Below are 14,883 nucleotides of genomic sequence, written 5' to 3'. Positions count from 1 at the left end.
GGGCAGGTGTTCCAGTTCCAGCTGCAGAATGTATGTTTGCAGCCACTGTGAATTTCTTCTCCTCTGAATGTGGTGGTTTGACACATCCTGCTCTTGCTTTCAAAGAAAAAGCAGTCAACTTAATACTTGTTTAATTGAAATATTTAAAAAATGAAAAAAAGTATAAATTTATTTCCGATAGGTGGGAGAATAAAATATCTGTCTGCCCCTGACATCTCCTCCTCATTCAGGGAAACAGGGGCCTGTGCTACTTGTCCTGTAGGGAAGTGTTGGAATCACCATCCCTGGAAGTGTCCAAAAAAAAAAAAAATGTGGCTATGGCCCTTAGGGTGGCTAAAACTATGGTTCAGTAGTGTACTTGGCAGTGCTGATTTGGTGGGACTCCATGATCTCAGAGGTATTTTCCACATTTAATGATTCTGTGATTCTGTCTGGGCTTCTGTTCCAGGACACCTGTTAGCAGCACTTCAAGTCAAACTCACAGAAAAGGTGATGGGATAAAAATCCCTCCAGTGACTGCCCTGGAAGTTTCAATTCTGGACAGCACCAGGCTCCTTAGCCAGGAGGCCCTCCAGCTGTAGTTGGATATTGTAGTCAACACCAGGACTATGGGTTGTTCTGCTGAATCAGCATTATACATTTGCTGTTACCAGACCCAAACAGTCTTAAACGTCACTAATAAGGGCTGCCTTACTTTTTGTTGAGTGACTGTGATAAGTCTAAAAAGCCTCCTGCAGCTTTTACAAAAATCCAGTAATGAAAAATATCCACAGATTATTAATTATAAACATATGTGGAGCTATTAAAAGCTCCAGCTGGGCAAAACATTTTAGCAAACGTTTGGTTTTAAGCATATGAGAGACTTAAACCTCTTAAGATGCTCTGCTGGATTAAAATCAGAATTCCCTAAAGAGTCTAACACACGTTTAACTGGTCTTTTAAAGCAAAACTGACTTCCTCCAGATACTGTTAATGATGCTTGTACATTAAATCATTTTAATGCAGTCAATTTTAATTCTAAAGCACTGTACATAGAACCCAGTGTATAAGCAAATAATGGGAGAGTTCAGATAAAGCTGACAGAAATCGGGTTCTGAAGTGATAATCTTTAATCATTGTATATGCCATGCAGCAGATACTGCAGTTTAGTCTTATTTTGCTTGTTTCTCTTGACTTGAGCAGAAAGCCCTAGAAGTCTAAGATTTAGGCTGTTTATAGACAGTTTTTATATCTTCTTGGCAGCATAATATTCTCTGGGGCTGGAACATATATCTACCCTATTTTTTTCCTAATAAATGAAAAAGTGAAGACAAGATGCAGTCAATGAAGAAATTATTTGCTACTGACCATTTACCTCTCAAAATGGAGCGTGCAATTAAACTTGTGCAGTGTGTGCATATTGCATTGATCTCCATCAGAAGGCAGTCATAAAATAAGTGCTCTGAACACCCATTCTTACTGTGGTTCAATACCTGCATCATGGTGTTTCTAACGTGCAAATTGCCACTTGTTGGAACAAATATTTAAGTCTCCTGATTTTTTTTTTTTTTTTCTAAAAACAAATGTGTACTTCCTCTTTTTTTTTCTTGTTTTCGGGTGCCTGTTACTTGTCATCTTGGACAGCAAATTCTAGGAGCTCAGGACATCTTGAGCAAAGGAAGAGCACTGTATTCCAGCTCCAATCTTTCTTCAGGGAGCAAGGCACACACCTTTGACAAGTCTGAACAGTTGTGCAGGTGCTGTGCAGCTGTGCCATGCAGTTGGTGTGTATAGATGCAGTCAAGTTCCCCTACAGAAGCTGAATTTTGCAACACCTGATCTCCAAATCTCAATTGGGTTCATGAAGGAGATCATAATGGGAAATTTCACCTCTAGGCCATCAAATAATTGTGAAATTCTGGCTGCTTGTAGAATACTGAAGGGATAAGGTGCCTAAAGTCGATTTACATGCTGCAGAATTGGTGCTTATGGGTTTTGAGCACTGCTGAGGGTAGCAAGAGGTAGTAAAATACTACTACACAGAGCAGCTGAAGAGGGGAAAAACAGAAGTAAAAGCAGATACATGGTTACTCCAGAATGTATAGGTGGATTCCAGGAGCCTTTTTTCTGAGGTACTGTTCTCAAGAAGATCAAATTAATGCTGGATGGGCCATGGTGATGATAAAGAAAACAAAGGAAAGGAGGATTTGACAGTTATGTATTTATAGATGTGTGGTTGAATATTTGTCTTCAGTGCAGTTGAATTTAGAGTTGTTCAGAAAATTTTCTCCTGTGAGAAAAAACAGACTGTCAGCATTTGACTCTCCGGGTATTTTGAGAGTAAACACTTGATACCTGGACTGTGTGGCCCTTAGATGAATGACTCAAAATATGGAGAGCTGTCAACGTGACATATTAGTGTGAAGCCATCACACATTTCTTGCAGTCCTAAAACTGTTAGTGCACCAAAATAGATGTCATGTTTTAGAGTTGCGGGATCGTGATAACAGGCATATGCTTAAGACTTCAAACAGTATGCTTATCTGGATTAAAAGGCCTACAAAAATGACTTGTGATCTTAGCTTTTTAGGATAATATGGAAAATATAATTTATCATGGATTTTTTAGGAAGTGTGGATGGAAAGAAGAGTAACCTTGTCTAATGGAATTTGTGCTATCTCCTCATTTGTCCACAGAAATAAAAATATGTGAGTTTTAGCATGAAACTTTCTGCTGACTGTGTAGTTCCAGAACAAGAAGTGGGCAGTTGGAGACTCCAGGATTCCTCTTACTGTACACTAAAGATATTTTCTGCACTTACATCCAAATTGTGACAATTCTTAAACATGCAGGGGGAGAGCTTGGACAAGTCCTTGCCGCTGCCCAGGTCTCTGGCAGTAGACAGTAGCTTTATTGAGGTGGCCAGCACCCCAAAACCACTCTCAGTCCTATTACAGTGTTAATTATTTAGTGAGTAGACCAAGGAAAACAGACACATGACTTAAACAGCCTTACTACCCAGGAATGAAACAAAAAGAAACACTACTAGTAGATAAAGGTACAGTTTTAGATGAAAGATTAGAGATATACAGCATGATTATAGATCTACCTTCTGTTACAGCTAGCAAAGAAATAGTATAGATTAGGAGTCAATGTCACCAATGAATGATAGCTGTGTGCAGAGAATCTCCTTTATTTCTCTCGATCCCCTGGGGAAGTAATTCGATGTGAATGTCTTTGTCATTGAGGAGAGCTCTCTACACACTCAGAGTGTCTAAGATGTTTCTGATCTCATGAAAACCATAGTGGTCTTTTACAGTTGTTGAGATGGTTGTGTCTGTAGTCACTAATTTTAGGTTTTCTTTTCTCACCATTCAAGTCAGGATGTGTATGGCTGGCTAAGGAGGTTCTCAGCTGAGATAATTCATCACATGACAAACCATTCTGGTCTGATCTTAGCCATATGTGGTGGGGAGATTAGGTCTTGCTGTATCAGGGGGTGAAAGGTCCTGCCACAACAATTTACTGAACTAACTAATTCAGTTTTGATACGAGTGAAAGGCCTAGACGTTTCTACTTATTTACTTTGATGATTTGTTTTTTTTTTCCAGGCAGAACAAAATGTTTTTGAAGCATGCTTTAGATGTTGTGAAGGAAGGAGAAGGGGTTTACTTTGTTTCATAGTGTTTGTGGTAGGTATGAATTTGAGGGTCCTGAAACATGATAAGCTAGTAATTGTTACTGCCTATGATAGGTTTATCTCTAGAACGCACATCTCTTTAAACTATATGAGACATGAAAGATGTGAAAATGTCTGTTGCATTAAATCACCTAATTGCAGAATCTCAATTTATTTCCAGAATGAAATGCAAAAAAGGAATATTTACCTGTATAATTTTGCACTGAGGCATAGAAATGTGCTTTCATGATATAGTTTAGATAACATGGGAATTATAACCTATTAACATGATGAATTTAATCATTATGTTTAGAAATTCTATGAATGCATAGGGTCTTATGTAATTTGGGTGTACACAGAATACAGGGCTACTCAGGTTCTCAGATGATACATTTAATAACTTTGGCTCAATTAGTATTTTATAAGGCTTTGGTGTCTGTTTCTACAAGAAATGAAGTTTAAAGCAACCTGCAATGCATGCAGCCCTTTTCTGTTTATGGAATGCCTTTATTTAAAGACAGATACAGTTTTATTTGCTGTAAAATATTTTGGCATTTGGGGCTGACATGAGAGCTGTTTGTGCTGATGTAATTTTCCTCTTCTTGTGGTTCATTTTGAGGCCTCTGTTGGCCTTGAAGTGAGGGGTGATTTGTGATCTTTGGGGGGGAGCCTTTTGGATGCTCTGAAAACCTGTGGGACAAAGCTCACAAGGGAAGGGGAAACTGGAGGTTGGGGTGGTTCTATTTTATTATTGGAGAAGTGGTGCCAAGTGTGAATCTGAGCAGCAAAGAAGGGAACGACAGGCACAATTCCTACCATTGTGAGGAAGAGGATGTGTATGGGTGTCAGGGGAATTTACAGTGGCAGGCATAACTATTGTCATGTGAGTTGAGCACGTCTAACATACTTTCCTAGGATGAGAAAGCTGATGCCTTTACAACAGTGTGTCACTGTTGTGTAGAGTTTTGGTCAGAAAAATATTCAAAAATGTAACAACTGTTTCTTGCAAAATAATAAAAAGTTCATGGTTTACAATCCTACCACAATGTTGCTTTTCTACCATTTTTGCTATTTTTAATTTTCTGCTTGTTGAGGCCAGAACGTAATTTTAACACATAGACATTAGATGAGAAGGGGTTTTAGAAACCCAGGTATGAGATCTCAATTATAACAAATTAGCTTCCACATTAAGATCCTTTTAAAGTGACATCATGTTCAACATGGGGGCCATGGAGAATATCCTTGGTAGTTCGTACAGGACCTGAAGAGAAGCTGCTAATCTAAAATGGGTGAGCCTACAACCTAATTTCCCGTCACAGAAAAGCCACCTAAGAAGGGTGTGTGTGTATTTAGGTCTACTATAACCTGTACACAAAGGCTCTAGTTGGTTTTGGGGCTCTTCTGCTCTTGGTGTTGTATGGATCTACACACACAAAAAATGGTTTCTATTGCAGTGTGCTGGAACTTTCTAGATAGTTACGTTATATCATTAAACAAAGTTTGAAGCATTGTAAATGCAGTTGTAATTTATTTATACCTCATTCCTAAATATAACATTGAGCATTACCATGCTTGTACTGCAAAAGCTTTCAAGGACTGTGCTATTTACTGCAACTTTTAATTGATTTGGTGCTACTGTTCAGCAAAGCCATCTCTGCCACTGCAGGAGGACCTTGTGATGCAGGCTATCACAGGAACTAAATTTGGTCCTGAAGCTTTATTGAAGGTTTTACAGCATTACATCTTAGCCTTGCAGTGAACTGTCTGCAATTTACTGCTGTGTTTTGCAGCAAGAAAGTAGAAAAAGAGATTGATGTTGGAATAATTTTATCTCCTAGCGTCTGTAGAGACATAGTTAACCAATGGCATTGGCTTGGTGAGGGTTTTACAACACTTTTTATTCATTTTCCTTGAATCATTTTAAATCACCCATTCCTTTACTAGGAATGGATGAGGAGTTTTTCCATGCCACCTTCATGCCAAACAGATTAGGCTACTTTTATGCTTTGCAATGAATATAGGTTAATTTCAGTGTTATTTGGTTTTGCTCTTTACTTTCAGTAGACTAGTCAAAAAGACTTCGGTTTCACCAAGTGTTTTAACATGTCTTGCCTATTCTTTGGGACTGCTTTTCCTTACTCCCTGCTGGGAATGGGCCCTGGATTATAGGTCCAGGCATTTTCAATCGGTGCAAGACCTCTTGAATCTCATCTCATGGGGCAGGCGTTGTCAAAGCAGCCAGAAGTGTTCCTCTGCATTGAGGTGCTCACGGGGCAGGCACAGACTGCCAACTTGGGCAGCACTTAATTTCACTTGCCACCAGTCACTACCAGTATATTAAATTGCATTATGCGATTTTATATTTGGAGAGACTTTCCAATTAGATGGTCCAGCAGCAGTGATTTCCTGAGGGGAATCAGCCTGGATCAAAGTGAGTGTGGAAGACAAGCGGTTCTTTACATCTACCCCTCCCTGCCAGTATCACCTAGTTCCCAGAGGTTGCTTGACAGCAGATTATCAACCATCCTAGATATTCATGATAATTTTGAGAGTAAGAAGCCTGTTCCAGGTCAGGAGGGGGGAAAAGAGAGAATGGTATGGGAATTCTCACTGCTGCATATTATGTCCAAATAGAGGTGCCAGCTGAAAAGTCTGTGTTTCAGCACACACAGTCTGAACATTATAGAAAACAGCAGAAAGCAGGGAAAAGTAATCTACAGACTCTCTGTGTTTATACCAACGTATTCAAGAGATTTTTGAAAGCTATGTGCCAGGATTTTTTTTTTTTTGTAAATGAAACCTGTCTTTATTTATTGTAAGTTTTTTTCAGTTTGAGTAAAACGAGATTTTTACTTTACTGAAATGTTTTTAGCTCTTCCTCACGGCAGAAGTGACATTTCCTTTTGTTCATTGATGTTGTTGTGATTTAGATGATAATGCATGCGTTTACTTGTTAAAAATATTATTCTGGAGGTAGTAAGAACTCCAAGGGCTGGAGACAAACCCATATATTGATAAGAACATTTAAACCCTTTAGCACCTTTCAGATGTTGTGAACCACATGCAACATCAATAGCCTCCTATGTCAAGAAGGGAGGAAGAAAAGCATAAATGTAAAATGACAGTTTCTCACACGTGTTTTCTCGCAGTATACACTGGAAAATATTTTTTTTCCTTTCTTACTTTTTCAGGACTAAGCAATATAAAAGGAGAAATGATGCTCCCCTTAACTAGTTAACTGAAAAATAGAATGACAGAGACTGGGCAACTATTCCTTAGAAAAAAGTAAGGTGGGGGATTATTGGGACATTGACATTTATAATTCTCTAAAAGAGTATGTAATCTACTTTCTCATAAAAAAATAGGCGTTATTTTATGTATTTCTATATGTCCTAATGAGGCAACAACCATCAGTTGGATGGGAAACTGGCTGCTATAGGTTTTCTCCTACTTTTTCTATTTTGTCTTTTAATGGTTTGCCATCTTAGAAGGCTGAAGATGGGGTTTGTAAAGAGCACAAATTGGAAAGAGAAACCCATAGGGCTTTTTTACCTCTCTTGTTTTGCTTTACATGTCATGTTTAGATCAAAATTTCCGGAATTTCCCTGTACTCTTGTGTGTTTATTTTTCTCCCCCACTTTCATGTATTGTTGGAGGTTAGGTTTTCTCAAAGGAATTTCTTCACATTTGTTGTCACGGTGATGTGGAGCAGCAGGGGCAGCTTTCTAGGTAAAATGTCTCTAGCAATTAGGGAGGCACCTGGGCATTCCCACCTGACCAAATATATTAATCCACTGGATTGTACACTTTTGGGTGTGGGGGACCCTCACCACCAAGACGACCAGATGGAGGGGAACAACGAGATGTTGGAATCCCCAGAAGTGTGATATGTTTCTACGTAATTGCTGTCACTCTTTCTGCCCCCTTTTTTTCTATTACCTTCCTTCCATCCTTCCTTCCAAGTTATAGGAATTTGGATAGAGGGGGCCATCCTTCCATTCCAGGAAGGTTCCTGCCTTCCTTGGCAGATGCATGTTCTTTATACGTGTCCTGGTTTAAAAGACATCTACATTTATATGTTGTTCCTTAACGTATAAACAAGATGTTGACCCACGTCCATCTTCAAAGATATGCAAGCCCCAAATAATTAAGAGATTGCATGCTTGTTCCCAGCCTCAAGGAATCTTAGGTGTTTTTTGAAACATAACAAGTTTATTTTCAAGGTTAGTGGTTATTTTCAAGACTTTTTTTGTGCATTCTGGAAGAAGCTACATGGTTACAAAAGGTAGTGAAATTGAGAACACCAAATTGACTGCAGAATGCCGCATCTTAGCATTTTCTGAACGCTTGCTGACACCACTCAGCAGTCCTAGAAAGAATGGGAACAAAATCTGATTAGAGAACTTGCAATGGCACAGCAAGGAGGAGACCTCTACGCTTTTCATCTGCTGGCTTGTTCCAGAGGGTGTCAGAAGAGCTGCAGCAGGGTTTTATGTCTTCTGTGCACTATAGATGCCTTTATGCTGTATTTGACAGTCATCTTCACTGCACTGGTGGCTTCTTTGGTGTCTCATTGAATAAGGAATGAAGTAACTGAGGATGTTTATGTAAGGATAGTAAGCCGCTATTACCAACCTTGAACTAATAGCAGAATTTTAATATCTTTTAAAGAAGAACTTTGTGGTACGACTGCAGCTGGCTTTGAGAGTCCATTTATTGAATGTGGAATCCTGTAGAATTAGGAGCAATGCAAAAATGGAGATGACTTCGTATCTGGAAGAATTTATGTATCTTCTGATGGTTTTGTTACGCTCTTTTCCCATCTGTGAAACATGCAATGTATTTACAAAGAATGCTTATATTTATCCTTATCATTACAAAGTCTTTACTACAAGGATAATTTGAGCAGTTGACAGATAGGTCTGTATCCTAACTAGGTTGTGTAGTTATAGCTGGAGTTTGATATATATATATATATATATATATATATATATATATATATATATAACTCCAGTTATATACTGGAGTTTGAGTCCATTCCATTAAGCATCATCCTGGGGCAAATCCTGTATTTTGGAGAACACTGAGATGATATTCTCCTGCTTCTTACATGTTTTTTTAGTACAAACTTGTCTATTAGGATATATTCAAAGTTCCTTAGGAATCCTCAAGAAGATTTTATGATAGAAATGAACATTGCCATTTAGCATGGGGAGGGGGGGGGGGGGAAGCTTTTTAATAATTTAAAATATTTTTTCCTTAGGGTTTTTCATGTGTTTTATATTGCAAGACTGAAACACTAATAATGTTGCATTATGTTTTATATATATGAAATGAGGAAACCAGATATGGTTCCTTTTTATTATTTTTCTTTTGTGGCTGTGTAGAAAGATCAAAGATATTTTCTCTGCTCATAAAATAAACATGTGTGTGGAGATTTAATAACATTAAACATACATACAATGTCTAACATTAGACGTTGTTTAAAATATCAAGGTTTAACTCAAGTGCTTGTAGTCTAATTCACCTCTCTTTTGCCTTCTCTCCTCAATCTGGTCTGTTAAAGTATTAAAGAACTATGTTATTCTGCCTTAAATGCACAGCTCAAAGAAACAAGGAGACATTTGGAATGCCCAGCCATTGGCATACATGTTCTCTGTTCCTGGATAGAGACATTATCAAGCTCTTTTTTGGGAACCCAGAACCAAGATTTTAAATAATATTTCATTGTTATTTGCTGCCTATGTTGAGCTGGAATGTATGCTGAGGTGCTCACAGACCATTACAGTTCACACTATTATTCTTCCAAGATCTGTAGTATAGGAAAATATTGCTATTTTAGCTGCAAATCCAGATATAGAGTAGAATAGTTTGATTTGGAAGGGGCATACAACAATCATCTAGTCCAACTGCATGGGTGATGCAAGGATAAATTTTTCTCATTTCTCTTTTGGGTGTCAGATTCTGGGCTGGAATTAACAGTGGGGAGACTGGCTGAACTGAGAAGGGCAAACTGGTGCATCTCTGGGGAGTTGTTCCTGTGTTTGTGAATCCAGCTTAAGAATCTTGGGAAACTAGATTGAAAAATGTAAAAGATTATTTAAACATTTTGTATTTTTCCTCCCATTTCAGTAGACAACTCATTAGTCAGTAGATTAAGCTGTTCCCAAGATGTCGTTTAAGTAGCAGAGCAAAATCACGGATTCATTCAGGTTGGAAAAGATCAAGCCTGCCCATTAACCTGACACTACAAAGTCCACCACTAAATGCAGAAATCTGACACACAGAAGAGTTGTCTGAGGTCCAGGTGCCCACAGACACCCTTCTCAGCCCCCAGAAGGGTTTAATGTGGGGTGCAGGGATAGAAGTGTCCACACAAGCATGTTGTCTTTGACTCAGGGGTACAGCACTTGAATTGTTTTACTGCCTGGATTCTCCAGACAAACACAGGGACAATGCATTTTCACAGCGCTGAAGTGGAACAAAGAAATGAACCCACAGAAGTACAGAGCCAGATTTCGCTCAGTCTAATAAAGACAAAGTATTATTAAGACAGAAGGTATATAAACTCAGGTCTGAAATCTAAATGAAAAGTAGAAAACTGTTTAAGCAGAAAATTCTTTGCCAGGTCAGTTAAACAGCTTGTTTAGAGATTTCTGTAAGATACTTGGCTCTGCCAGGACTTTGTCATCTTTTCCTGCTACACTCTCCTATGCAACGGAGAGCCTGCAGAGCTCTCTGCAAGTGATTGTAACACTCCTTCTGATTTACAGAGCAATATGCTCCAAAAATTGTAGGTAGTGTCAGCATTCTACAGCATTTCTGTGCCCCCTTTTCTTATTTCTATTCAGTTTTGTCTATTTGCTCGTGTTTATTTTATCCCCCTCCCCCGCCAAGATGTCTTTAATTTTTCAGTGGAAGACAAAGCATAATTTGCAAGGCAGTGGAGGAGAACTGCGACCTGCATCTGCTGAATGTACCACACAGATATGGACACCTGCCCCATCTCAGTGTTGCACTTTCCTTCCCCTGTGAGTAGGTTCAGGACATTTACTTCTCTACATCTTGACTCTCCTAAGATAGTTGCAATTCTAACAATCTTCTCTTTTTTTTCTTTTTCTTTTTTTTTTTTTTTTTTTTCATATTTTATCTTCCTTCTTCCTTTTCCTATTTTATTTTTGCCCTGAGGTAAAAGGAACATTTCCCATTTCCACATGGACTTGCAGAAAGTGTAAGATTGGCAGCGAGGAAGAGTGTTCCAAGAAAGATTGAAAAAGTAGGAAGAGAGATTTGCTTAAAAAAAGAGAACAGAAAATGCCCCCCTTTGGGTGGAAACTCTGGATTTTGATGTGGAATGAGTGAACAGCCATATGGGGGAAAAGTATTTCCCACTATGATGGGATGGCCTCCAAGCTGGATAAGTAGTTGCCATCATAGGGAGGCAGGTATTTCAAATTTGAGGGTTTTTTTTGGTGTATTTGTAGATATACTGGTCAAAAAGCCAATGGCACCTTAGAAGCTCTGTGTTTTGAAGACATCCTTTCAATACAAAGTAGAAAAGGAGATGCTGGTGGTGTCCATACACAGCCCAGATTGTGTGAATAGAGGGTTTTCTCATGCTTGTGTTCTTTAATTCAACGGGCTCTCTGCAGTGAGGAAAGCAGACCCAACAGGCAAAAGTACAGCTGGCACACAGCACAATAAATGACTAATTTTCACTCAGCAAAGTTCCCTAAATGCTGCTACAAGCCAGACTCTGTGGAGCCATTTCTAGGATCTCAAAAGAAAGATTAAAACCATCTCAAATACACAGAATTGACAGGAAAGTAAACTTTCCTGTGGAAGGGACACAAGAAGCCAGATGGTGAGTGTTGCATGAAGCCAAACAAATCCAGTCTCTGAATTCCTAAGGCGTATAAACCTCTGCACAGAAATTAAATTTCTCTGAAAAAAAGTGAACTATATGCAAATCCATGCTGTCATAATTCTGTCATGCAGAACAAAGATCTTGTAATTTCCCAATGTTGTCCTTTCCTTACCCCCCTGAAAATGTGTTCAAAAGCATAAAATAAGAAGCATTTTCGCTGGAGTAAGCTGTAAGGAGATGGAACAATTACAGGTAGCAGAGGAGGATCAATCAGGAGTTAAATGAACTCCTTTTGTTGTTTGCAGTAGCTCTGGAGCCACGCAAAGCAAAGCATCATCTTTTGTTGCTGCACTGTACTGTTTTCTGATGATGCAGCCAGCTCTTCAAAGAATAAAGCGATGGATGGTCTGCAGCTTCAATTCACAGAATTTAAAATATGTTCCTACATGCCTAAGATGAAACTGATTGAGGCTGTGTTAATACATGTTATTTAAATTCCTTGACCAGCAAGCAGCAGTAATAAGGTTTAATAAGATTGTGGCTTGCACAAAGTGGGCTGTGAGTCTAGGACTGTTATCCTGTCACTTTGTAGAACTCATTTTGTTTTCATATGACATTTATTGCCCAACCTTGTTCACTCAGTTCTGAAGAAAGATGAACTAAAATTGTAGAGCTTTTGTCCTAGAGCGTCTACATGACAAACAGAGTGGAAAGATTTATGTGTGAAGGGAGGGGATTATGAAAGTTTAGAGGGCTGTGAAGAAACCATCTGTAGGGACATAAGTGACCTAAAGGTAAGGGATTTAAATATTAATATGTTGCATTTAAATGTTTGTTATTAAGTTTTTATTTTAGTTTAGAACTTGGGACCCCGTGCTGGTCTTTTCTATGCATGGTAGGACGTGCTGAGAGGATTAGTGAAGCAGAGTGCAAATCAAGAGAATGAATCAGCTGTAAGCGATTGGAATTGGGATCACATGGGAATAAAGTGCCAATTATCTTTATCAGCTTCCAAGTCTATATATTGAAGTTAATTTTTCAAACTTTAATTAGAATTAAATTCTAAAGCTCTAAAGTAGTACCAAAAGTAGCTTTCTTTCTTCTGAACAAAATAGAACTAGCTGGTAGGGTGTAATATGTGGGGATAAGTACAAATAAGTACAAATTCTTCATTTTATTTGAGACTCTGTCCTTAATTATTGAATGTACTCAAACCAGTTTGCCTTTTCATCCCTGGAAATGGCAGCTTGTGACAACTTTTTCCTCCCTAAAACATAATATGAGCATTATAGAAGAATGAAGGACATAGTTTTGATGAAATGTAGTTGCATGTTTTTATTTAGACCTAAAGTTTGTCTGGGCTTAGATATATACCGAGGTATTTTTCAATGTCCATGGTTTTCATTGTGATCAGATCCATAAAGCTTAGCAAAGTCACTCAGAGTTTGACCAAGTCATAAATGAATGTTTGAGAAAAACTGGAGAAGATTAAGGGAAATGGTTTCTGAGAAAAAAATGAAGACATTTATAACACCTGCTTTTTTCTTGTCTTCAGAAAACAGAATTTGTCACTACTTTGGTATTATCTACTCACAACTCCTTGCTGTTGGGGGGGATACCTTTCCCTAGACCAGCTTACTCAGACCTCCATCCAAGCTGGCTTTGAACACTTCCAGGAATGGAGCATCCACAGCTTCTCTGGGTGACCTGTGTCAGTTCCTCACCTCCCTCACAGCAAAGAACTTTATCAAATTAAAAACCTACTATCTAACCTAAAGCTACTCTTTCAGTTTAAAGCCTATTCCCTTTGTCCTGTCACTACATGTTATTGTAAACAGTCTCTCTTCATCTTGTAGGCTCCCTTCATGTACTTGAAGGCTGCAATCAGGCCACACTAGTCCTTTCTTTTTCTTTTTTTTTTTTTTTTTTTTTTTTTCCCAGGCTGAACAAACACAGTTCTCTCAGCCTTTCCTCAAAGGATTGGTGCTCCATCCCTCTAATCAACTTGGTGGCCTCCTGTGGCCTCACTCCAAGACAGCTCCACGTCCCTCCTGTGCTGCTACCTCAGAGGTGATGCAGCACTGCAGGTGGGCTCTCAGCAGAGCAGAGGGGCAGAATACTCTCCCTCCCTCCTTTTCCAGCTGCCCACGGTGCTCTGGGTGCAGTCTAGGACACATTTGACTTTTTGGGCTGCAAGGGTACATGGCCAGGGCATGCCCAGTCTCTCCTCCACCAGCACCCCCGAGTCCTTCTCACAGGGCTGCTCTCCATCTGCTCATCCCCAGCCTGGATTGCCATCAGGGGTTGCCATGACCCAAGTGCAGCATCAGCACTTGATCTTGTTAAACCTCACGAGATTCCCATGCAGCCATTTCTTGGAGCTTGTCCAATTCCCTGTGGATGACGTTCTGTCCTTCAGGTGTGTCAACAGCACCCCTCAGCTTGGTGTCACCTGCAAATGCACTGAGGGTGCACTTGGTCCTTTGTCTGTGTCATCAATGAAGATCTTAAATATTGTCGATGTATAGCTGAGCAGAGTCGGAGAATCGTTTATGTAGGAAGAGACCTCTAAGATCATTGAGTGCAACAATTAACCCAGCACTGCAAGGCCCATCTCTAAGCCATGTCCCTAAATGCCACATCCACATGTGTTTTGGACACTTGTGGGGATGATGTGATTTCACCGCTTCAGTGAGCAGCTTGAACACCTTTTGGTGAAGAAATTTTCCCTAATAGCCAATCTAAACCTTCCCTGGCACAACTTGTGGCAACATCCTTTTGTCCTATTGCTAGTTATCTGGCAGAAGAGACTGACCTCCATCTGGCCACAGCCTCCTTTAGTAGCTGTAGAGAGCCATTAGTCCCCCTATGAGTTTCCTTTTTCCAGAATAAACAACCTCTGTTTTCTCAGCTGCATCCCACCTGCACTTGTGCTCCAGACCCTTCACCAGGGCTCTCACCAGCATCTCAGGTTTTCTTCATCAGCTGGAGAAGTTAGGAGAACATGGGTTAGTGGGAATGGAGATCTGCATTTTATTGTCAGTCACTGGGTGTCTCATGCTGTGTGCGTGACTCTTCCTCTTGCCTTTGCATGACTTTCATTGTGTCTGGGTTCAATCTGCTGCATAATCAAGAAGATGTATGCATTGAGCCTACTTAGGAAATGAGCAAGCTTAACAAGGCAGTACTGATCCCAAGTATGCCTCAGAAAATACCTGGTGTGTTGTATAATGGAAAAGTAAATTCACCTCCAATTTGAAGGTGAGAGGTTGAGTGTGGAGAACTGTTAACACATCACAGCAGTGTGCAGGAGGTTTATTTTGCCCACAGTTATGTCATATAGGAGAATCAGTGAGTA

The 14,883-nt window shown here is 39.5% G+C and overlaps 1 long non-coding RNA gene across 1 annotated transcript in view; it reads left to right on the top strand.

Moving 5' to 3' along the window:
- Window positions 1–11,909, top strand: part of LOC131378566 (uncharacterized) — a 63,118-nt gene extending 51,209 nt beyond the window's left edge. Inside the window, exons 4-5 of the long non-coding RNA XR_009207888.1 lie at window positions 10,574–10,689; window positions 10,847–11,909. This is a non-coding gene — a long non-coding RNA (uncharacterized LOC131378566). The remainder of the gene's footprint in view (window positions 1–10,573; window positions 10,690–10,846) is intronic.
- Window positions 11,910–14,883: the final 2,974 nt, after the last annotated feature.

The sequence above is a fragment of the Hirundo rustica genome, chromosome 5 (assembly GCF_015227805.2).
Source record: "Hirundo rustica isolate bHirRus1 chromosome 5, bHirRus1.pri.v3, whole genome shotgun sequence".
Taxonomy (NCBI): domain Eukaryota; kingdom Metazoa; phylum Chordata; class Aves; order Passeriformes; family Hirundinidae; genus Hirundo; species Hirundo rustica.
Note: the sequence above shows the minus strand (reverse complement) of the source record. Positions and strands in the feature narration are given on the sequence as shown.